General features: G+C 36.8%; 1 protein-coding gene across 1 annotated transcript in view; it reads left to right on the top strand.

Moving 5' to 3' along the window:
• Window positions 1–445: 445 nt before the first annotated feature.
• CDH12 (cadherin 12) overlaps window positions 446–24,772 on the top strand; it is a 417,439-nt gene continuing 393,112 nt past the window's right edge. Inside the window, exon 1 of the mRNA XM_005422574.3 lies at window positions 446–513. The gene's annotated coding sequence lies outside the window, so the exon portion shown is untranslated. The remainder of the gene's footprint in view (window positions 514–24,772) is intronic.

The following is a 24,772-nucleotide window of genomic DNA, read 5'->3' as shown; positions in this document are numbered from 1 at the left end:
TAAATCAAAATATATTTATTCTGTCCTCTGATTCTGGAGGAAAGGAAATAAATGTTTTGGACTGTCATGAGGAGTTCTGAATATTCTGCTGTGATAGGTAGATAACTGCCGGGCCACCAGATGCCTGCCCAGATGCTCTCTCACTCCCCCACTGGAGAGATGCTGCCATGGAAGACTGTGGGTTTAAACAGAGGGTGGAATCCCTTATGAGTTACTATCAGGCAAAACAGATTTGACTGTGGGAGAAGCTGTATTGGCATTTTAAATAGATCTGAGTTGTAAGAAACAAAGACAGAGTTTAGAACAGCACTTTTCTTCCCCTGCCCTTTCCTGGGCTGAGCTTCACTCCAAGCTCTTTGATGCATCCTCAGGTGGCCCTGGTGCAGATTGTGGGGGATTGGATTATCGTCAGTCCAGAACAGCTCCTCTGCATCTCCTTTCTCCTCATACTTCTCCCTGGGTACCTTCCAGTTCCTGGAGCTCCTCTTCCCTCTCTCCCTTCAGGATTTGGAGGTACAGTTCCAAATCTCATTTGCTCTGGGTAAACTGAGTCATGTGTCTTAATATGTGTTTCTTTTGGTAGGGAAGATAACATTTCCTGCTTTCAGACATTGGTTTATGTGATTTTGGGGCACTTTTACTGTAGTGAAGGAAGAAGCGGTTGAACTCTTGCTTTCTGACACCATCTGTGTTGAGAACTGCATACAAATAAAGAGGAGGACTTGGGTTTCTGGACCTCACTTCCCCTTGGGTGTTTCTTTTAATCTTTGTTTGTTTTGGTCAGGTTGTTGTTTTCGGCTTTTTATGAACTGTTGGTCTGTTTTTAAACAACTCACATTGCAATTATGCTGCTTTAAATTCAAGGTCTCTTCAATGAAAATGGTGTTTTTACTCTGTAGGTGATAAAACCTCTTTTCTTTCTTAAAAAAAACACTTTATGACTAAAGAGCTTGTATCAAATTGCAATTAGAAAAGTAAAAACCTAGATGTAGCTTAATGAGTAAATGAAGAGTTGGATAATGGTCGTCCCTTGTAGGAGATTTTAATGTGGAAAATGCTCTTTAATCATCTGATGATTATAGAAGAAGAGTGGTAATCTGTGCCACTTTGATGCCCTGGCAAGGTAATTTACTGTATTTTACTTTCTTGCTGTGAAACTGAATAGCCTCATTCTGTGCCCACACAGCAATCTGAAACATCTGGAGTCTGCTGTATTCAGGAGTCTTTTTTATTTTTAAGTGTTCATCCCAAATTGAGTGAATGGAGAGCGGGTGCTTTCTGCTGCTGATGCACAGAAACATACAGGGGCTATGGATGTAGTTAGGTATAGAATTATTGCAAGGTACATTTTGTAAGCACTTTGCTTTTTAGAGAATCTTTATACTTATTTCTGAAAGCTGTTGTTTTTTTTGGAAAGTGAGCCAAATGCTTCGACTGGCTGTCTCAAAATGAAAAGCAACAGCCCCCACCAAACACTTTTCTGCTGCCACAGTGAATGAACATGCCTTTAAAACTAAAGGCTCTGAAGTGTTGTGGCACTTTCTTCACATAGTGAAATACATAAGGGCTTAAGCCTATAGATTCTCCCTTCTGTATCTAAGTGACAAACTAAGGATAGGTGAAGCACCAATCTGTGTGTGATCCTCCCCCTGTTTGTTATAGAGGGAAAGGAAAGGAAAAGAAGCTTCTCACCTTTGCTCCACAAGAGTATCCTCTTAATATCTAGTATAAGTCTATCTCAGCTTAAAATATGATCCCTTTTTCTATGCTGTTGTGAAAAGTCCCTCTCTAGCTTTTTTGTAGGCCCCATGAGTTATTGAAAGGCCACAGTTAGGTCACCCTGAACTTCTTCTCCAGGCTGAACCTCAGCTTTCTCAGCCTTCCTTCATAGGAGAGCTCTACAACCATCTTGACAACCCTCCACTAGACTAGCTCCAACATTCCCATGTCCTTCCAGTGCTGGGGATCGCAGAGCTGATGCAGCACTGCAGATGGGGTCTCATAAGAGCAGAGCAGAGCGGCAGAATCCCCTCCCTGGCCCTGCTGCCCACACTGCTTTGGATGCAGCCCAAGACGCATTTGGCTTTCTGGGCTGGGAGTTCATATTGTCAGGTCATGTCCAGCCTCTCATTCACAAACACCCCAAGGCCTTCTCAGCAGGGCTGCTCTCGATCTGTTCATCCCCCTGTGTAGATAGTGGATTGCCTCAACTTGGCCGCGACCTTGCACTTGGCTGTGTTAAATTTCCCGATGTTCCCATAGCCCACTTCTCAAGTTTGCCCAGGTCTCTCTGGATGGTGTACCATCTGCCAGGTGTGTTAACTGAACCACTCAGCTTGGTGTTGGGTGCAAAATTGCTGAGGGTGCACTCCGTCTTGGTTATGATGCCAATGAGTTAAATATAAATATATGTATATATTTCTCACGTTGTTTTCTAAGTATTTTCAAGCTGCTTTTTATTTAGTGGCAAGTCCTATGTTGAGATGTTATGACTCTTCTACTGTAAGTGGCTACTTTGTGTGTATAATACTATAATCTTATGGCTGCGAATTGCTATCGTAGAATACTTCTGGTAGAACCTATTAAAAAAATCCAAAACAAACCCAAAACAACACAAAAACTCTAAGGCATTTCTGTGTGTAAGAATATCTGTTACTAGGCTATCTGAAAACCTGTGAAGGGCACTTTTATGTTATGATGACAAGACAAAGTTAACCTTTGAAACACTGATCATGTTTTTCATTAATGGAAGCCTAATTAGATGGTTATCATGTATGTAAAGTCAAAATAAGTGATCTGATTGCGGTTTTATTATTTATTTAATTATCACAACTGCTTCTAGAATAGTATGCAGATGGTAGATTTGCTAAAACACTGTTTTAAAAAAAATAAGAAAAGAAGAAAAGTCAAAGCAGAGATTTCACTAAGTTATGGACTCAAACACCTGGGGTTTTATTGTAGGTTGTTTTTTTTCTTTTTTTTTTTTTTCCTCTCCTTTTGCCCTGTGTGCTTTAAAGAAAACAATGGCTGTGCAGAATTTTGGTTGAAAAAGCAAAAGCTGTATAATGAGAATACTACAGTTATCACAGTGCAATTCCATTGTACTGCTGTGTCCGTGTCCCACTTTTCCAATAAATCATAATAACCAGCTGACAATGCAAATATCGCAGCATGTTGTCTGGGAATTATTCTGATTAGTTTGTATCTTGCAAAGGCTTCTCTCACTCTTGAGCTTTCTCTCATGGTTGCTATTTTTCCCTGATACTTTGTGTCATAAGAGATACTGAGATTGCAGTGGCCATAATTCTGGTTCAAAGGTGGTTGCAACAGATCAGATTTGTTGCGTTTCAGGACTTTGGGGAGTATGCTGTTAATACAGATGGATTTTTTTTTACCATGTTTTCTTGCAGACTATCTACAACTAGATTTTTAAATCCCTGTATAGAGCTTTGGCTTTAAATCTCACACAAAGACAAAAATGTATATTAAAGCACTGTAGGAACATACAGTCTGCATATGTTTGTAATGTGTCTGGAATTTTATAATTTCTATAGAGGTAAAAACACTGTTAAATTTTAATTCTTATATTTTTTATTCTTTTTCTTTTTCTCACAGAAACAACAAAGTTCCTTCTCTCGAAAGTATAGATTTATTTTTTTTACCATTAATATATTTTATGTCTTACTGCCATAATGATTTCTGTGTAATAAGACATAGTGGTCTTTTCTGGGAATTTACTGTGTGCTGAAAACCTGTATTCTCTGATGTAATGAAAATATGAGATTTTGACTCCAACATAAAGCTTGGAAATATGTGCTAGGTTTGTGGAAAAAATTAACAGAAAAGGATTAAAGTATGCATCTAAAAAATCTATTTAAATAGATCTCTTTTTTTTGGGTCTAAAAGTTTAACTAGAATTACAGTGGTTGAAGTCATCACAGCATCTTATAGGGTGACTACAGTGAAAGACCTACCAAAGCTTCTAGAATTGTTGTCCATTATGAAAAACCTTAGACAAGACAAAGTAACCTGCTTATGTGGTCATGTTAATTTTCTGACCTCCTTCTCTTGAGGTGTTTAGTCTTATTATTGAAAACACACAAGCACCACATTTTTCAAAATAGTTTGTCCAGGTAAACTTGTATCATTTGTATTCTTGCATACATCATTAGTATTTATTGCATATGTTTTGGCTAGGAATGCAGTTTAAGCATTTAGATTCGATTTCTCACTCTGACACAAATTTCTCAAGCTGTCCTAAGTAATCCAGCTTTCCTATAGCTCAATCTTCAGTCTATGTAATAGATTATTTAATAAATATTCTTCCCATTGTGAGAGAATACACTCTGTAACTGTGCAAATAAACTTATGATGGATTCCAAAATGCTTAGAAGTGTGGGATAGATCCACATGCCAGAGGTGGATGTGTGAAGTAGTTATGTGCCCCAGTATGACAAATGAGTTCAAGCAAACAGCCTTGTCCCAGCATATATTTGAAGTGTTTGGAGAGTTATACTAGCTTCATATTAACTGTGGGACCTTTGCAGTGTTAACAGGGTAGGCTTTGGTTTTAGGGGAAAATACCAACTCTACTTTTTTCAGAGGATTATAGTATCACCTTCTGCTCATCGTGAAAGAAATTTTAGCTTAGAGATACATACTTTCTAGGGGAAGACAAACAAATTTCATAAAATTATGGAGGTGAAATATGGAGAGACTGTACAAATTCACAATATTGCAAGCCATAGAATCACAGAGTAGTTTGGGTTGGAAGGGACCTTTAAAGATCATCTAGTCCAACCTCCTTGGCATGAGCAGGGACATTTTCAAGTAGATAGGGTTCCTCAGAGCCCTGTCCAGTTTGACCATGAATATTTCCAGCAGTGGGGCACCTTCCACTTCTTTGGACAACCTGTTTCGATGTTTCACCAGCCTCATTATAAAAAAATCTTCTTTCTAATACTTGCAGTGAATTTGTCCCCTTTTAGTTTAAAACCTTTACCCCATGTCTTCCCAGAGCAGGACTTGCTAAAAATTCTTACCATAATGTTATTTTCTTATGGAAGTGTACTTGGTTTTAAACATAAAAAAGGAATGGTTTTTGCTTCATTTATTAGAGTATAAATAAAAATCCCATTCCTGGGTAAATATGTTTTTTTCTCCTACTTTTCTCAAGATGCATTCCTGGCAACAAACAGATAAAGTTATTAGAAAAATCTACAAAGAGCAACTGCTTCACTACCAAAATATAAAAAGAAATTCAGCAGAAAAAGCAATTTAATTGGGAGAGAGCTAGTGGGCAAAGAACTGGAAAGAAGGCCCCATGTCTCAAGATTTCTCTGAGGACAGAATATAAAAAAAATGCCAGGTTTTTTTAGAAAGAACCACGGGCACATCTGAACATTTTAGATAAATGTTTTATTGGATGAATCCCATTCTAGTAGCATATGCTGGCAGCAGGGGTTATGACTGAACTACAGCAAATGCCAAGATTTAGTTAAATATGTTTCAGAATGGCTAGGCTGGACTCTAATTGCCTACTGTAAAAATAAGAAATTGTCATGGCTGGTGTTGTGGTTTAAACCCAGACAGCAGCTGAACACCACTCGCTCACCACCCACCCTGGGGTATGATGGGAGAGAGAATTACAAGGGTCAAACTGAGAGCTCATGGGGTGAGACAGAGACAATTTAATAGGGAGAGAAAAAGCCATGCTCTCCTGGCTCTGGCCAGGCCAGGGTTAATTTGTGTCAGGGAAGGGGCAGAGCTAGGACATGGTAGCAATTCTATATCACTTCACATCATTCTCTGGGGATAGGAGAAGGGTCTCCCTTCTGGGTTGGGGTAACATGGTGGTGATTGGATCAGGGTCCATAGTGAGAATTTTCATGTGGATTTCTTTCCTCTCTCTTGTACACTTTTGTTATTAATATTGTTGCTGTTAGTGTTCATTTTCGCGTCTCGTTGCTGTTTCCAGTAAATTGACCTTATCTCAACCCTTGAGCTGTACCTTTTGTGCCTCTAGTTCTCATCTCCAGCCCACAGTAGGGTGAGGGGAGGGGGAGTAGGGAGTGGTGCATGGTTTCAGTGGGGACACTAAACTGGATAATACTGTTCCTAAACCATGACACACATATGACCAAAACAAGGAATTAATTCCCTGTATCCTATAGGCAGGCAACTGTTCAGCCATGATGCACAGATCAGGGCCCCATCACTCACAACAGTGACTTGGGAAGACAAATACCATAACTCTTCCCTTCTTCTCCCTTGCTTTATGTATTAAGCATGAAATATCTCTCTGATCAGTTGGAATCAGCTGTCCTGGTTGTGTGCCCTCCCAACCTTTTATGCATCCCCAGCCTCCTTGCTGCTGGTGTGAGAAGCAGAAAAGCCTTGATGCTGTGTAAGCTCTGCTCAGCAGTAATGAAAGCATCCTGGTTATTGACACTTTCCACCACAAAAACATAGCCCCATAACAGCTGCTGTGCAGAAAATTTTACTCAGTCATAGTCCAAACCAGCATACCTGCTGATACTGGAAGCAGCAGCACCAGAAATTTGTACCTTGAACACAGCAGAGTATCCAAGAGGGTCATGGATAGGCAGCTTACTGTACAGGCACCTCACCTGCTGCTCACTGTAACATCTTGTGCTACTTCTTTGAAGGTTGGGTGCCTATCTGCATTTGTGCATCTCCTCTTAGTTTGTGGAGATGGGTCTGTGCTGGGCAGATGCCTCCTGGGATGGGTCTGTTATAAATGATCAAATCGGAAACCAAATTTATAAGAAAATTAAGAAAATTTAGCAATGATTTATTAGATTGTTAACAAAATAGAACTTCGAGAAAGAAAAACCACCACAACCAAGGCAGCATCAACTCCGGGTGTTGGCACTGGGTGAACCTGGATCCGACCAACAAAGTGTCAGCATCTCCCCAGTGGTTCACCCTGACTGCTTCATGCAGTGAGCTTATACACAGTTTATTCTGCCTGAGGCAGAGATGACTGAATGTTCCTTTGTGTCTCTTCACATGTAGAACTGGGGCCATACATGTGCAGGAATAGACAAAAGTGACTCCCGGTGTCTAGATGGTTGTCTGAACACTTTGGAAGAGTCTGCATTCACATGTAGCAGAGTGGTGCTTGAGTGTGGTAGGTGCGCTCTCCCAGGTGCAGGTCCCTCGTGAGTGGCTCTGACATTCCAGGGAAGTCAGCAATCATGGCCCGGAAGGTTTCATTAATACGTTAACAGAATTGATATTATCTTAACCGTTGTCCGGGAACTAATTGAACAAACATAAGACTCTGCTCCCAGCCGGGTGGTCAAAGACATAGCTTGGATTTTACAATATTTCATACATAAATAGCATGAATTATCTCTACCATATAGGACAGGTCTGAGTGCAGCTGAGTGCTCCTATTCCTGCCATTGCCTCTGAGCTCCTTTGTGGTTCTGGGGATTAGCTTTATCGCACAACCTAGCAATAATGAAAGCAGCATAATGCCTTATGAATAACAGGCTGTGTTTGCTAGTTAGTTATAATGGAGGATTACTGTTATACAAGTTGCAATGTATGCAAGTCTCCAGAGAGGAAGATGTCCCTAATTGAAATAATTGTAAGTTAGATTGTTTTGCTGAGAATACTATGTTTTTTGCCTTTGCCTTGTCCTTAAAATACTCTTCATAACTGATCCTTTTGACTTCTGTTTTTAATGATTTTTCTTCGGAATACTCAAACTGTAGATTGTCTTTCACAAATGAGTTTGTAAAATGAGAATTAAATTCACTTTGTTCTCTTTCACTCTTCCCTAGCTATCTGACATGTTGGTTATTTACAAGGTTATGCTGTGTTCTGCTAATTGTCGAGTTATTCTGGCGTGACAGTATTGTTTCATGTAGAAGTTTTGCCTGGGATAAAGTCATCAGGAAAACAAGTTTAGACAGTCCTGCGATTCAGAACTTTAAAAGAATCAGTCTCCAGTGCACAGAACTGCCTGTCACTGTTGCAGCAAGATGAACCTGAATGGGCCCTGAGAGAGAAGGATAAGTGCTCTTTATCAGGGAATTGAGACCTTTCTGAAATGTGCCAACAAACTGGGGACACACAGCATGAAGATATATGCCCTGCAGATTTAACTCTTCTTTCTATGTTTTGTTTGATTTCTAAAATCACGGACAGGGTGATAGTCAATGGAAAAGATCATCATTCAGTAAAATGCTCTTTTGGCTAATATAATATTTTGAAAAACAGAAAAAAGGAAAAGCTTTCAGAATCAGAAAAGCTGAAACAGTCAGCTGGTGTGCTATCCCAGGATTTTAAGTGTAGTCATTGAACTGAGTTCTCAGTTTCTTTTCTGTTTGAGATGGGCAAAAGAATTTATCTCCTGGTTGGTGAGTGTTTGGTTCTGTGTTAGTTATCTGCAAGGAAACATGTAATTTTATAAGCAGATAATGTAAGACAAAGGAAATACTCAAAAGTGCTTATGGGAAGGCCTTTATAAGTTGAGCTTGACTAATTATATTCAGCTGGCTGTGGGGAAGTAGAGATGTGAAGCTTTCACTGGTGGACGCCAGTCTCTGGAATATGTTTTTAAATAGGCTTGAGTATGTGTGGAACTGCCTTTTCTCAAACTCTACCTATGTCTTATCATTGGTATGAAAAGCCATGGTAAAAATATTGATGAAAACCAGCCTGTAACTGAAGTAAATCCCTCGTATTTCTCAGATCTCCCCTTCTATGAGGTATTCTGGGGTTTTTAGAGGGAGGTGGAAGTGTTGTTAAAACACAGTTACTTCTTATCCTATTTAAATCTGCACAGATGATAAAGATTTAGTACTTTTCAATCTTTTTTATAAACTCTTGCCAACAAAAAGTTGGAGTCAGTGTAATTTTAGCATTCATATGTTCTGGTAGCTTCTTATCAATGGGTTTCTTTCTAACTATCCTTCAACAATCCATCAGCAAACAAGGATGAGAGGTAGTGATGGGTGTTGCAGAATGAGAATGTGAACAAAGAGCTCAATGTTCAGATCAAAGCATTTTTACGTAAGTATATCTCATTCAGGCTTAACTGACTGAAATTTACCCATTATTCCAGCCTCTTCATAGGCTGACTTTTTTAGCATTTTAGCTTATAATGGGCAATCTGTGACTACCCTTAAATGATCTAAAGAGGGGTCTGGCAGTTTGGCTGTGTATTTGGTGTAATAGATGTATCAATGGCTACAGATGTAATTGCTACTACCAGTTTCATGTGCAGATCCAGTGTTTTCAGAATCTCTGCTTATGAGATGTCAGTGCTGCCATCTTACAAATATTAAAGGAATAAGAATAAATTCAGTCTTTGAAAACATCAGTTAGAAGGGCTGGATGGTGCCTTCTGAACATGTTCCAGCCACTAGTGGTTTTAAAAAAATTGGAAGCTGCAAAATTTTTATAGCAGTTAATTTTACAGAGAACATTATAATAATATTTATGTGATTTGTTGGAATTTTCTGAAAATTGTTTAAATCCAAACAACTGAGTTTCTACAACTTAGTATCAAAGCCCTTTAAAATACCTTCTTTTTTCTTTCTCATATCTCATTAAATATTTGAAAAACTTTTTAGAGGCTCACTTGATGATATCCCACCTATAATGAAAAAAGTGCTCTGTAGATGGAGGTGTCTTGAAGAGATCTCAAAAGGTCATATTGTCATAATCCCTGCTTAATGAAATCAGGAGAGGAGTTGTGTTTGGGTATTTAAACAGCCACTTGCAGCATACATATGTTTTTTCTGTTGAAATCTTGGATTAACTATGCACTGTAAGATGCAAAGTCCAATAATTAGTGTTAATAAACTTCAAAGACAGCAGTGTAGGAAAGCGTGTAGTACAAATGTAATTACAAGCTGTTATGATAGTTTACAAAAATATGTATGTGCTTTATGTTGCTTTCTGCTTTGATTTTTATATGGAGGTTACAACAAATAAAATGGTCTCCAGAGATTATTTCTCTTGCTGCTGAGAAAGCACATCTCATACTTACTACGCAGCTTTCTAATTCTCCACTGTTTCCTTTCCCTTGGGTATGAGCTTTTATCCTGTAAAAATGGGGGTTTAACATTCTGAGTCTTAAATGTTGAAACAGTTCTGCCTGCTACCTATTTTCCCCACTGCATTTTATGCACCAAGTGGCTTGTAACTCAGCATGGCTTGTGTTTCCAGCACTAGCTGGATTCCAGCACTTTCAGAAATAAGCTGTTCTCTGACTGTGAGGGACAGCTGCAGTTGTGCCACTGTCTGCTACTTACAATGAATGTTGAGAAAACAGAAATATTCTTGCCTTCCTTGAGGTAAAAAAAATGTCTGGCAAAGTGATGTTGTGTTTGAATATGAAGCAGTCATGCAAGTTCAGATCTCCCCATTTAGTAAGATTCAGATTATCAGTCCATGGAAGTATATGCTTGCATTAATGTTAACAAAATTTAACTATGTAAAATACACAAGTCTTCAGTGCTAAGGAATGTACAGGATTGGACAGGATCATCTCTTATGAAGTCCAGCTTTTCATAGATGTAATTTTGCATATAAAATTTTCCCTATCATTATTATTGGTTTATTCTCTTCAAAAAATTATTCATGCTAAAACATAGGTTTGGAATTCCAATATTCCAAAAATTAGGTTTTCTGTTTCCTTATGCAATTATTTAATATTTCTCTTACCTGAGAAAAGAATAAATAATAATTGGAGGTTTTTTTGTTTTGTTTCTTTTTTGGCATAGCATATCTAGTTAGACTTGGCTGGAGTAGTTTTATGTCATCGTTTTTGCCAAAGGAACAATTCCATGATGTGATAAGATACAGCTGGTCATGCTATCAGATATGTTGATGAGTGGCAAATGATATTTAGATTTAAGACAAGGTTGTTTTTTTCTCTTAACCATTATCTGTCACATGTCATAATGGCTTAGCCCATCTAGGATATGCCTCATGCCTAATGCTTTCTTTTTTTTTTTTCTTTTTTCTTTTTGGTCTATGGGAAACCAAAATCTTATCACGCAAAGCTTTTTTGACTAATAAATTATGGGTGTATTATGTGGTTATGGATGTACCCATCTCATTCTCTAGCTGTAGAATGAAAATGCCATTACCAGTAACTGAAGGAGGGCCGGAAATAACAGTACACTGTATTGTACAGAAGTATTGTTGAGAGCTGAATAAACAAAAAGCTGAATAAACTAGAATCACAGAACGGTTTGGGTTGGAAGGGAGTTAATGATCATCTAGTTCAACCCCTGATATGGGCAAGGACACCTGCCACTAGAGCAGGTTGCTCAAAGTTCTGCCTAACCCAGCCTCAAACACACTGAGTGATGGGGCCATCCACAAGTTCTCTGGCCCATCTGTCCTAGCGTCTCACCACCCTCATTGTGTAAAACTAAACAAGTAAACAAAAACTAATAAAATACCCCAATTTTCCCAAGAAACAAACAAAAAAACATTCTTCCTTATCCTATCTAATTCTACCATCTTTCAGTTTAAAACTGTTGCCCCATGTACTGTTTCTACAGGCCTTGGTAAAGACTCTCTTCCAGCCTGTCATATAAGCCTTCATGCATTGAAAGGCCACAATTAGGTCCCCCTGGAGCCTTCTCCAGGCTGAGCAGCCCCAACTCTCTCAGCCTGCTCTTGTAGGAGAGGTGCTCCACCTCTCTGACCAGTAATAGATTTACAGATACATTAGGTATTGAAGACTTTTCAAATTACTGTATTGAATGTTGAACAAAGACTCTAACTATACGTCATGTAAGTAATCTGGAGACTAAACAAGTGGATCCCAAAAAAATACCTTGTTATTTAAGCACATCTACATTGTGAAGGACAAAAGTCATTTTGGCTGTTTCTTTTGATGGCTTTCTCAGCAACATAAAATCTTTCTGAATTGAATTGTGCTAATGATAATTTTATTTTTTAAATTATTATTTGGAAAAATAGATAACCTGATCAGGTTGCAAGATCAATTGGCAAGTGACAGAAATGGATCTGCTGAGAAGATTGGTGTTAAAGTGGCACGAAGTACACATATATGCAAGTTCTTACTTACTTAGATTTGGATCTAGGAACCAGGCAAGCATATTAAAACAACACAAAAGTTGTGGATTTCCTGTAAAATGAGGATTTATTGTGTATAGTTTATTCAGAAACTTTATCCCATTTTAAGGTTGTGGATGATGCCAGATAGAGAAATGTAATTTTTGTTAGGATCCTGGGCTAAAATTGATTAACGCTGTTAAAATTGATAAACTGCTGTTCAGGAAGCAATGGTTTTCCTTAGAACTCTTTAACAGTGATTTTAACTTTTGTTGTATAAGCCTTACTGGAGACTCAAGCAGCTACCTCTTTCTTATGTAGTTTTTCTTTAACACTTTACAAAATTCTCAGTAAAACCCAGGTTTTGGGAAGTACATTGATAGGGTTGACTGTCCAGTTCCTAAGTTGCTATTTGTCCTACAGTGTCCAGGAGGTACCATGAAGAGTCAATAATTCTAATAAGGGGCAGCTAGAATTTTTTTCAAGTGAAGCCCTAGCATAAATTAATGTTCACATACATTTAATGAATCTGTTCATAATGGTGGGTTTCAAATTGCATCATTAATGTGTTAGCACATCATAATGGTCTGGTCTCTCGCTGTATTGCACTTAACAATCCTGTTTTTTTAAAAAACTGAATGTTCCAGAAAATTGATACCAAACTCCTGGGAACCATTACTGAGTCAATGAATATTAAAAAAAAAAACAGTTGATATGGCATGCTTCAACAAACCATGATTTTTCAAGTGGTGTGTTCATAAGATTGTTTATAATGCATACATTCATATAATTAATACATTCTTATAATGCTTTTACTAGAAAAAAGATAATGCAAAAATAATTTTCTGTTTTGCTGGAGATATATCTGCTTTTTTAAAGCTGTCTACCAAGGCTGAAAGGAGAAGTTTTCTTGGAAAAGTGTGGGTTTTCTTTTTTCCCCCTTGATTGCTTTGTTTGCATTCAGCCGTCTGTGGTCTGTAAACATAATGAAAGGCAAACAAATGAAACCAGTGCTTGACAGTAACTGAAAAAGCCCTATCTGGAAAACAATTTGTAAACTGTTAGGAGTCCAAACTTTTTTCCTGTTTTCCATAAACACACTGCAACTGTACATTAAGAAAACAATCCTGAGTTTCCAAGATGAAGGGATACCTAGAATAACAAATATTGCATACAATTAAGAAAAATCTACTTCTTTCCCAGCAAAAGCTATGTCATAATGAGTAACCTATTGCAAGCATATATGATAAACTATGCAAAGTGAGAAGTGTGTGTTTCATGGAAATCTGTGAGAATTATGAGTGCAAAAAGTAGTGGATGCATACACAAAAAAAACCCATAAAACTAAACTGAAGATGGTACAAAGCTTAGGCTATTACCATAGGCTAATAAAGAGAAAATATATTTTTAAAGAAAGTAGAAATTCCCTTGTACTTTCTAACTACCTGATGCACCTAAGACCACCTTTTTTTCCCCAATTTGCAATTTTTTCCTTTGAAATATGATTTTTTGGGTGTGTGTTCTATAGTCACTACTGAGACTGGATAGAGGAGTTTGACTTCCTGACAAATCTGTTCTGCTTCTCAAAAATTTATTTTGGTGTTTCACCACTGTTATTTTATGACACCTCTGTCTGCTTAGGATGAGTTGGTAGCTAAAGCTTTATGGAGAGTTATTATCGTCTGCCTTCTTGACATATTGCTTGCTCCTATATTTTTTTGTTTTTACTATAAATGAGAATAAGGTAAATTTTTTCTCAATTTCAGCCCTATAATAGAACATGGAAGAAACCAAATTTGGTGTTTCTTATATTGGCGGACTTAGACAAGTCTGATCCCTTCTACTGCATAAAAACCTTTTGTTGTAAAATGAAGCAATATGGTGCTGATGTCTTTTGTCCAATAGTAATGATCTTTCTTATCAGTGAAGCATGCGTGGTTAGACACCTTTACTTATTTGATGTCCTTCTTATAGACCTTCCCTGTATAATGTCTTTTTCCCCCAGTTACCTTCTGGGATTGGTTTATTTCATCTGTGAGTTCTTGTAGCACATAAGTTCGTGCTTTACAACCAGGGTTCCAAACTTGTTTGCCTTCTGAGAAGGTCCCTTGTTATTGATAAGGATGCCTGTTTGAAATTATAACTCAACATAATGGGTTCCATTCTTATATCTGCTCATGGGCTTATTCCATGCAGAATGAAGCTTTTTTTTTCTTTTTCCAAAAATCTAAAGGGAATTAGATAAATTAATCTGGTATTGTAGTTGTACTAATATTTGTTCTGTTGAACTCCAGTCTAAATGACTGTCTACTTTTGTCTAACAGCAAAATTGCCTGTAACTTCTCATGACTCCGTAGCTGAAAGTGAACACCAAATTAGTATTGATGCTTTATTAGAATGCTCAAATTAGTTTTAATTTGAAGTGTGTATGTATGTGTCTTAGCATCACAGCATACTCTGAAATTTGAAATGGAATAGACATCAAAAATAAAGATTGAATTTTTAATGAAAATTGGACTTGTTTTCATTTTTAAAATTAATTGACTCGGTCTCCTGATTATAACTAATTGACTCGGTATTTTAGGCCTGAACTTCACGCCTGAGTATCACTCCTCTTCATGTGAACTTAATTAACCAACTTACTTTAATGACAGTACTGTAAACAGCCTGATAAAGTTCAACAAATTCATTCCCTTCGATAATGGAGAAACAGTGTGTGTATACTACTATATTTTATCCTGTTATTGGTAGAAATAGACTTGAGTTCATGCAACTGGGAAAAACCATGAAAGGGAATTAAGCCCACAGTAAAAACATAGTATGGAGTGGTGTGCTTGGATCTATTGCAAAATAGGTCCTGGCTAGTTTGTGTGTAACTGTGCATGTGGATGCATTTCAAATGCTAGTAGGTATGTCTGTCTGCACGTAGGTTTAAAGGAAAGGGTTAAACTAAAAGAAAAATCAACAAAATCCTTTTGTGTTTTAGCAGCACTGCACTGGGAGCCAGTTGAAATTCCAGTCACATGTTCTGTTTCCCCTAAAGTTTTTCTTTTATTTTCTGCAGTTCTTGAACAGAGGCAGTTTGTAACAGGAGACTGCTGCCTGCTACGAGTCTTCAGATTAGTCAAGACAACCACCAAAATCAAAGGCTCTGTTTCTGCTGAAAATATGTGTATATAATTCTACATTACAATCATAGCATAATTGGGTTCAAAGGGGCCTTGGGAGGTCCCCTAGTCTGACTTCTTGCTCAAAGCAGGATCAACACAGAATCAAGACCAGATCTTAAAAATCTACAAGGATGGAAACTGCACAGCCTCTTTGGAGTACTTGTTCTACTGCCTAATTATCCCCACAGTGATTTCTCTGCTCCCCGCCACAAGTCCTTTCCCCCTTATATCAAACTGCAAGCTGTATTTTTTACTTCATGTTCATTGTGTCTCATCTTCCAGCTCAGTGCAAAGAGCTCCTTCCCAAAGGGCAAGAACTTGGCTTAGCCGTCCCTTGCTGAACTTGACTCAGTTATTCAACATCTGCTTTGTACCTAGGGTCCAGAACTGGACACAGTATTCCAAATATTGTCTCACTAGCACTGACTAGGAGAGACTAATCCTCCCTCCAGCCTCCTGGCTGTGCTCCTGTTAGCACACACCAGGATGCTGCTGGCATTCCTTGCGGCCAGGATGCCCTGCTAATTCAGGTTAAAGTATAAACATCCCTGCTTGTCTCTTGGGAATATAAAGTTTGCCACACAAGGCTGAAATTGTTTCTTTGGAATTCACCTGTGTGCAGTATTTCAGATGAAAGTAGGAAGAGTCATGAGGTTCTAAATTGGAGCGCAATAAATTCTCTGATCAATTTGCTGCCTGACGCATGGTGTTCTGACTAATCTGTACATTGTTCTAAAAATGAAAAAGCTCTTTTTGGCTATATGAGTGTTAGCATCAACTTTCACAGCTCCTTTACCAAGGACAAAATGACACTGGCTTGCATAAACTGAATCTTTAACTTTTTTCATCACTACCAAAAAATACACTTTATACTTCCTTCTTCAACAGGTATTCAATACAGTCAAAATATATCCTGAGGATTTTTTTCTTTAAAGAAAAAAAAAAAAAGGTCACTCAGGCAAATCTAATTATCTGTGTTGAATTATATCTTTAAGGCATATGATGCATCTGCTTTTGAAGTAGTATTCATATTTGGAAATAGTTATTTATTTCAAATTGCCTCAAGCTGGTGGAAAGGTCATCTAAGATTTAATCAAATTCAAGTTATTTGCTTTGGGAATCCGACAGAGAAGTAGTTTATTCCTGACAAATTTTTAATTGCTCTGCTATAAAGTATAAAACAATTCTCTTCAGTAACTTTCTGTAGAATAAGCTAAAAAATAGTTCTTTTTGAAGACCTTTTATATAATAGATAAAATTAACAGGAAAGCTCTTTATGCTACTTTTCTGTCTGCTTGTCCCCTTTCAGGTTAGTACTAGTAATACATTTCATCTGTTTTCATAAAAGAAAGTCAGCCAAAGGCAGAAATAACAGGAAGAATTTTATATATTGTTTTGTGGCTTTTATCTTATCAGCTCAGCCAACATATATATCATGTCAATTGAATTTATCTCTGAAATTTCTTGAGCCCAAAACAAGAAGTGCAGTTATTATGAGAAATTTATAAGAGGCTATCTTTGAAATTAAAAGATAATTTAATTTCACTAACAATTTATTATTCTAACAATTAGCTAAAGAATAAAATGTTACATGCATATCACCAGTCTAATCTGAATTGTAATTTGCTAGTAGATGTTGAGCCAAATATTCTGTTCATGAAGTTCAGTGATATCTGAAAGAAAAGACACTAAATCTACTTGTGAAATTTTTCATTTTGCAGTCAATTTCTTTTCATAAATCCCTACACTGAGATCAACTTCTTTTGACAGTTGCACTTATGTTAGCTTGTCTCATTCTTAGTAATTATATTTAATTTTGACCTTCTTATGGTTCTTGTCTTTTGCCCACTGGTAATTATAAATCATTGGATGGTGGAAAAACTACTTGCAGAATTGTCATCCTTTATCAGGAAGCTAACTGGTTTGTACATAACTATGCTTAAGGGATAAATCTTGTCTGCCTTGGACTTCTGAACTAGCCAAAATTCATTCACAACAGATGCTGGTAATTTACTTTTCATCTTTAACTTCCACTTCTTCCTTTTTTTCTATTTCACCTAAATGAGATGATTTTGTTATAATTGGAGCGAGACGTAAATAAGACATTTAACCTTATATTGTCGATTCTAATATTTTTCTTTCATAGATGCCTAACTTTGAAATACTCTCTAATTTTACTCTAGTTTGTCTGAAACTTTCAATGTAGATGACCTGAAACTTGGTTTCAGGAGAAAGAAAATAAAAAGGCAATATTGCTTTTTATCTGTATTTTACCGCATTTTATTTTATATAATTTAGTGATCTGCTTGAGTTTTTTCTCTCACTCTGTCAAGGCTTTTATACTTCAGGCTTGGCTTCCTCCAGCATATCTGTCTACCTTCATCTGTTGAAAAGAAACACATATAAGGGAAACTTCAAGAGGAACTTGTGATAAAATAAAATAAATGCTCAAATTTCCCTGTGTAATCATGGTCTTATATAAAGGAACTGTTCGTTGCACAGGATTTTCTTCCTTGCACCTTTGGTTGCTGCTCACATAAAATAATCCTGAAATACTCTGCAACTTCTATAAAGATGCAGCTAGTAATTAGCAGCTCTGATCTGTAATGCAAGAGGACATCTAAGTACGTAGAGCATAGTGGTGATCTTTAAGCTCAAGTAGATGGAAGGGGAAACTAAAGTCAAAATTATGGAGCTGGTTTAGGAATATTACTTTTGGAACCAAGTTCAGCTACTATTGAGGCTTTAATGCTTTAGAAAAACTCTTCAAGGGTTTGCATTTTAAGAGGGATTTTAGTGTTGAGGGTTGTTGGTTGGTGTTTATTTCGTTGGGTTTTTTCCTTCCAAAAAAAAATTGGAAATATTTTGTTTATGAGAGATTCTTGCTAGTGGTAGTTGTGCTGGATCATGTTTCCTTGCAACTTAATGAGAGCTTTTAACCTAAGCAGTTGGGTGCCATTCTTAGTCCTTATGGTCTCTAATTAAATTAAAAGGGGAACACCTGATGACTGCTTCAGGATGTATATTTGTCAAGCACATAAGGTGGTTTTATGTGACTCTAAAACACTGCTTACAGTAGTTCCAATACAGCCAAATTCTAATTTGGAAAATTTCCCAAGGCCAGGAATGGTGTCTAATGATTGCAATTAGAAAAAACACATCAGTATTATACCAGTTGCTCATACTCGTGTTATTTCCATCCCTTGACTAATTTAATTTTTGTTTAACCAGTCTCCTCCTTTATCTGCAGCTATATATGTTTCCAGCTGAAAATCTTATGCTGCATGTGTTTCTTCTGACATATTTCCTTGTGAGAGTCTGTTTTATGCTCAGCCTGGTGCTGGTTGCTATTGCCAAGGCCCAGTTCTGCTCTGCTGTCCCTGACAGCTGACTGAAGTGATGGAGAAGCCAACACGCGCTGTTGTAGATGCCTGTCCCCGTGGGAGTCTGTAGCCACGCTGCAGCACTCTGACCAGCACTACCTCTGTCTTTGCTGGAGTGCTGCTTGCTCACAGGTGTGATAACTGGTGACTTGGCAAGATATTTTCTTTATTTACTATTAAATTACCAAAATAACCCATTGCTATCAACACAATGCAGAGTTTTAAAGTAAGTTTCATGAGCATGAACTGAAATCCAAAAATATCTGGATCGTATGACTCAAGAAACTGTAGTGTTAGATTATTTCATGTGGTTTGGACTTCAGGACACTACAGTATTTTCACTTGCTTTAGCTTTTCAGGTAAGGAAAATTTTTTAAAATGTGAATAAAAAATCTTTTGGCAAAAGAGACTAGCATACCTTTGGCTTTGTAAATCACTTGCTCTCTTAATTTATATACTAATTAATACAGTTGAAGGCTTGTGTGGGAAACTTTATATGATGGATAAAATTAAAGAGGAGTTTTTCAGCATATTTACTTGCTTATGTAGGCAGTATTACATACGGAGCTATGAAGGTTGTAGATCATGACATGGAATTCTATCACCTGTGAAAAGGTCATCGGAAATAAAGGAGTTCAGGGAACAATGAAGAAGTCACTTTAAATTATGTAATTATTGTCAACCTACTAATAATTATGCAGAGACAAAAACATTGCCTCGTGAAGTGTAACAGTATTAATAAGTAATGTTTTATCATCACAATGATAATAATAAATAAAAATGTATTGCATTTCCTGTTTATGAAGTAATTGAGTAGCAGTAAACATGGGACAAACTGATAACTGCTGGAATGAACACAAACAAATAGAAAATAATTACACCTTTTGTAGACTGAATTAAAACATTCCTGTTCCTGCATAATAATAGGAATTAAGATTAATCTAGATGTAGAAAAGAAATTCTGCTAATTTGCATGATCATCACCATCTACATATCCACCACATCCAGCTACAGGTGCTGATAATATTCACAAGAACCTTACTAAAAATGTCTTTACACTGGTATAATAGTGTGCACACATACCAAAGAATTTATATGCCTAATTCAAGATGTGCAATAGGTAAAATGAAAAGCCATATATTTCATTTTGAAAGGAAAAATCACATTCTGTGACATTTCCAGTGTGTGCCTACATGCCACATGACAACCCTGCAAAACTGCTGTGAAATACACAACTCAAAACCAAAATTTTATTGCATGGTTATAAACATGAAGAAAACAAATTCTGTGATGTCTCACCATTTAAAAAGATTGTTTTAGAGTGAGTGGAATTTTTCTGATGTATCAGTAAGTTGTATAAATGTGCTTTTAGGCTTGACAAAAATCAGGCAAGAGGTAACAACCAGTCTTCCAAATTCTGAGATCAGTATTCATCCAATAGACTTTTTTTCTTTTACTGTTACGCAGAGCAGACTGTTGTTTTTGTTTTGTTTTAGTCAATGTACCAGTTTTTTCTTGTGGATGGCTTCCAAGGAATATAGGTGAATTTTTATTCATAACAGCCAGTGAACACCAGCTTAAAAGAATCACCTTAGTTGTTTCCTTTATTTCCTTATCATAGGAAGTAGTTTTAGTAAGCAATTTTGTGCTGTATGGAAACCAGAAAGTAAGTTGTTGGGTTTTTTTGGTTTTTTTTTTTGGATGGTTCTCAAGAAGGGGTGATTAAAGAATGTTGGAAGATAATGTGATAGAGTAACTATATGCATATCCTGAGTGGGTAAAAAAAGCTCCTTGATGCTGGTATTTGTACCCTCAACCTGGTCTATTATTCACAGTCAGACTTATAGTGCACAAAGAGTCCTGTAAATTACGTCATTTCTGCTCACAAATCCAATATTTTAAAGCCTATCCAAAGCCTGTCTAGGCATACATTAGGCAAGATACCTAACATACTTATGGTGTGTTAATGATGTGTTAATATAGCCAGAATATATTAAAGCCAATGTCTGTCACATCTGTGAGCATGTTACTATGGATGACAATTTTCAACATTTTTACACTTTTTTTCCTAATAAGTGCTTTTCCATATTTTTCATGCTAGCTTCAATAGAAATGATCCAAAAGATAACCTTTCATCAAAAATCTGAGTTTATAGAACCTAGCCCATCCATTCTTTTGTTAATGAAGAAAAATCCTGATGTCTGTCTTGTTATGTTTAGCACACAAATGCTTTTAAATATGTGCATAATATATATCTAGCAGTTCAGAGTATTTGGTTATAGTGCGGCTGTACTACAGAGCTATACCATTTGAACAGGGTGTCACACAGCTACAGTCAATCTGTTAACTGTAACCAGCAATTCATTGGTTGACTGTAATCAGCTCTATTCTTCTTGTTGTACTTGGTGGTAAAAAGATGTGAAAGATGTGTTTGCACTGACAGCAATACAGAACTCTGGTTGTCACAACACTTGAGCACCTTTTTTGATTACTGTAGTGGTATTGGCATTTTTATGTTTCTGGAATATTGCTGAATAATTGTAGCCTGAATAACTAATGCAAAAAAAGGATTTGTTGCACATCAGCTTTCCTAACTGCATTGTTAAGTGTGCACACATATTTATTGATATGTCAATTTTTAAATGTGAGAATATATATGTATTACGTATTTATTAAAACCACGTTTCATTTCTTGCATTTAAAATACTAGATGTGTGTCATTGTGCTAGCTGCCATTGCAACACTTGACTTTTACTAGGTATATACTGTTTTCCTGAATTTACAAGCTGAGGAAACAGGCAGTTTCATAACTCTAGACAGTACATCTGTGCTGGTACCCATAGGATTAAATATTTTGCCAGTTGTGATAGATAATTTGTTTAAGCCTAAGGAAGTTCACAGCAAAAAGGAAAATATTCTCTGCAGGAAAATATATAGAGAAGTGTAAGGATTGAGTACCTAATAAAGGACTGCTAAATCTAGCTTTGCTTATAAGCACCCTAATCTTTTTCTCAAGTACTTTAATATTTCTGGATTCCCTCTGCCAGAGTGTAGTACAGTTTGTATACAACACAATGCAATGGCTGCCTCTTGTATGCATCCACACAAATGCACAGAAAAAATATAATTTGGCTATGCCAGATCATGGTCTTGTCATAAGGCAAGTGACCAATGATTCTTTCAAACAAGGTGCTGTCCATACACATACATATGTGCATATATCTTTATATATATTTCTATATATATCTGTATAAATATGTGCATGTCAACTTTTCCTCTGTGTGTTGCTCTCATACCATGATGACCAGTCCTGTGTCCCTTTTCCTTGAGTGAAAAAAAAAGGGATTTTTTAGGCAGTGTTCAAACCTTTTGATGGGTAATGTTTCAAATAGGGGAACTGACTTCTCTATATATTTCTTGGTCATTACTTGATAATAGTCATTATTAAAAATAGAAGGCTATTCAAATTTGTGTTCTATAGTTTGGAATATGATCTGTACTTACAGTTTAAAAAAAGCATAATTTGGGCAGTCTCTCCATCTGCTTACTAATTTGTGCATCTGTGGTCTTGTAGGGCATGAAATCTGTATATTAATAGAGTGTGGCTTTGGTGTTCTGAAGTTTAGAAAATTGTACTTATTTCTGCAGCCGAATTACCAGTCTGTGCTGAAGTTCTTGGGTATAACAGTGAGAGCCTATGTCTCTATAGACTATATTGGTTTGAACTGGGCTTCTTTCTTCTCACCTTGCTCCTTTTTTAGCCAACATGGTTGCTTGTCTGCTGATCCATGGGAAGATGTGGATAACAAAGCACTAGGCTTCCTGCGGGAAAATTTCTTGTCTTACATTTGCCATTTATGTGTGATTCCCTTCTCAGCTGATGTTGGTAGCTTAATGTTCATGTCTACTATAAGTTATATATCTCAGCCTCCTCTTAAGTCATGTGTATTGCAGTAAGGACTCTCCCACCAGCCTTTCAGCAGAAAGACTTGTCCTTTTGGCTGTGCTTCTCTGTTTCCAGACTAAAGACCTCTGGGGTCAGCTAAGATGGAAAGCTGAGCCATTACAAGCCAGCTCCAGTCAGCCCTACTGACCTTAACTTCTTATGGAGCAAAGGCCCAGATGCAGCTACGTCAGCTGGCTAGATTTCTTGCTCAGATGCTGACTGAGTGAACCCCTGATTGTGAATTAAACCATCATTATATCCTTGCTAAACCAGAGGGAGCAATCAGCTAGCTTCTTACTGCCTTTCCTTCTAGTACCTTATGCCGATACAGCAGGAGAAATTTCTGCTACCAGGCACTGCAAGGACATAGAAGTGTCAGTAATTCTTTCAAAGTTGTAGTTTCTTAACTTCTTTGGAAATTGTATTTACCCAATATTGCCGACTTTGCCAGCTGCTGTCAAACCTAAACCTAGAAGGTTCTTCTTTGGGATATTTGGGTTGTTGCACGTTTCATCAGTTCCCCTTAGGTGCTTTGATCTGTTGTTTTGGAGCAGATAGCAAGACCAGGGTCTAAGGGGAGAAGACTGAAAAGGAAAAATGTTCTCAAGTGATGCTGCCTCTTATGTAGTACGTGAACAGCTTTTGTTAGTACCAGACATTTCTTCAAAGCATATTATTTGTCTGTCTCATGGTGTTAGACAAAAAACTAGCAAAGAATTGATGATTAGGTGTCATGATGTTTCTTGACTTCTGTGTTTCTTGTAGCTAGTACTGTCTGTTCAGCCCAAGCCAAAATGGTGACTATCTATTTTTTTTTTTTTTTGCTACCTCCTCCTCCAATTAATTATTGACTGTATTTTGCTATAAGCCAGTTTATAATGAGTTGGAAATTATTTTAGGCTCCAGAAAAAGAAACAATTAATTAAAATTACTAAATGGTGTTAAATTTCTGAAGATGTTATGTATTGGTGCTGAAATCTCCTACAAATGCAACCTTTCAGTCTAAGAAATCAACAGTAGTCCAAGCAATCACAGATTGGCTGTACAATAACTAAGCTAACTAAATACTAACTAAAAAGCTGAATCTACATATAGAGATCCCACTCATGTAAACCCCACACCCAAAATGAAAATGTTCTATGTTGTTTATTGCATTCAATACATATGACTTCTTTGAGCCAAGAAATGTTAGATGGTATCCTTTAGAAAACTCTTTCAGTAATATGTGGTTCAGTGATTACATCTCCAAGATAAAAAACAAAACAAATTAGATAAAAATTATTTATCATTAGATTACTATAATTGGCTTTAAAGGCAGACTGAAGACTATGTAGGAACAATGTTGGTGTATCAAGAAGAGGCTTAAAATTGTGTTTTGGAAGATGCAGTTTGGAGATGTTTTTCTGATTGTGTGGTAAGCAACTCTTACAATATAGTAATTTATCCTTGTAAATAAAACAGTTGGGGAGATCAGTGTTAAAATCTGAAGTTGTCTTAATGCGGTTGAGTCATCCCTATGTCCATCATAGTACTATAAAAAGAAGTTAGAGAAGTACTTGACAGACTTCTAAGCAGGAAAAACTAAAAATGCTAACATAGTTTATCCTCAAGTGGAGAATATTCCACGTGTAGTTTATTCTATTATTTCAAAGGTTCATATTCCTTTTTCCTTTGTCTGCATTTTAATATTGCCTTTAAATTATCTTTTTTTAGATTAAAAAATACGCAAACTACATTTATTTTTCAATGGTTTGTTTACTGCTTTTGGTGACTGCATCTTGAAGTTGTTTTCTACTAGTAAATCTGTGCATTCTGTAAGAGGTTACAGTTTAAAAAAGAGAATGAGAAATTTCAAAATAAACTTTGTGTAATGAACCAGTGCTTCTATATTTTTAGTACACATTTAAATATGCTGATGTAGCTATTCTGAAGATGCATTGTCAGCCAAGGATACAACCTATAATTCTGTTGTGTTCGAACACAAGGAAACAGCAACTGGAACGCAGTACACAGACTAAAGCAATATAAAAACTATTAATATCTTTTTTGTGGTTGCTTGGCCTAACCCACCCTGAAGCCAGAGTAGGACCATGATTTCTGACACCACTAAATTTATTAAACTAGTTTTAAGAAACTTCAGGAGGCACAGTTGCTGTTGGGAGAAAAACATTCAAGGCAGTTTTGTCTGAAGCATTAGC

This window comes from Geospiza fortis, unplaced genomic scaffold, assembly GCF_000277835.1.
Source record: "Geospiza fortis unplaced genomic scaffold, GeoFor_1.0 scaffold281, whole genome shotgun sequence".
Lineage (NCBI taxonomy): Eukaryota > Metazoa > Chordata > Aves > Passeriformes > Thraupidae > Geospiza > Geospiza fortis.
This window is presented reverse-complemented; position numbering and strand designations above follow the sequence as displayed.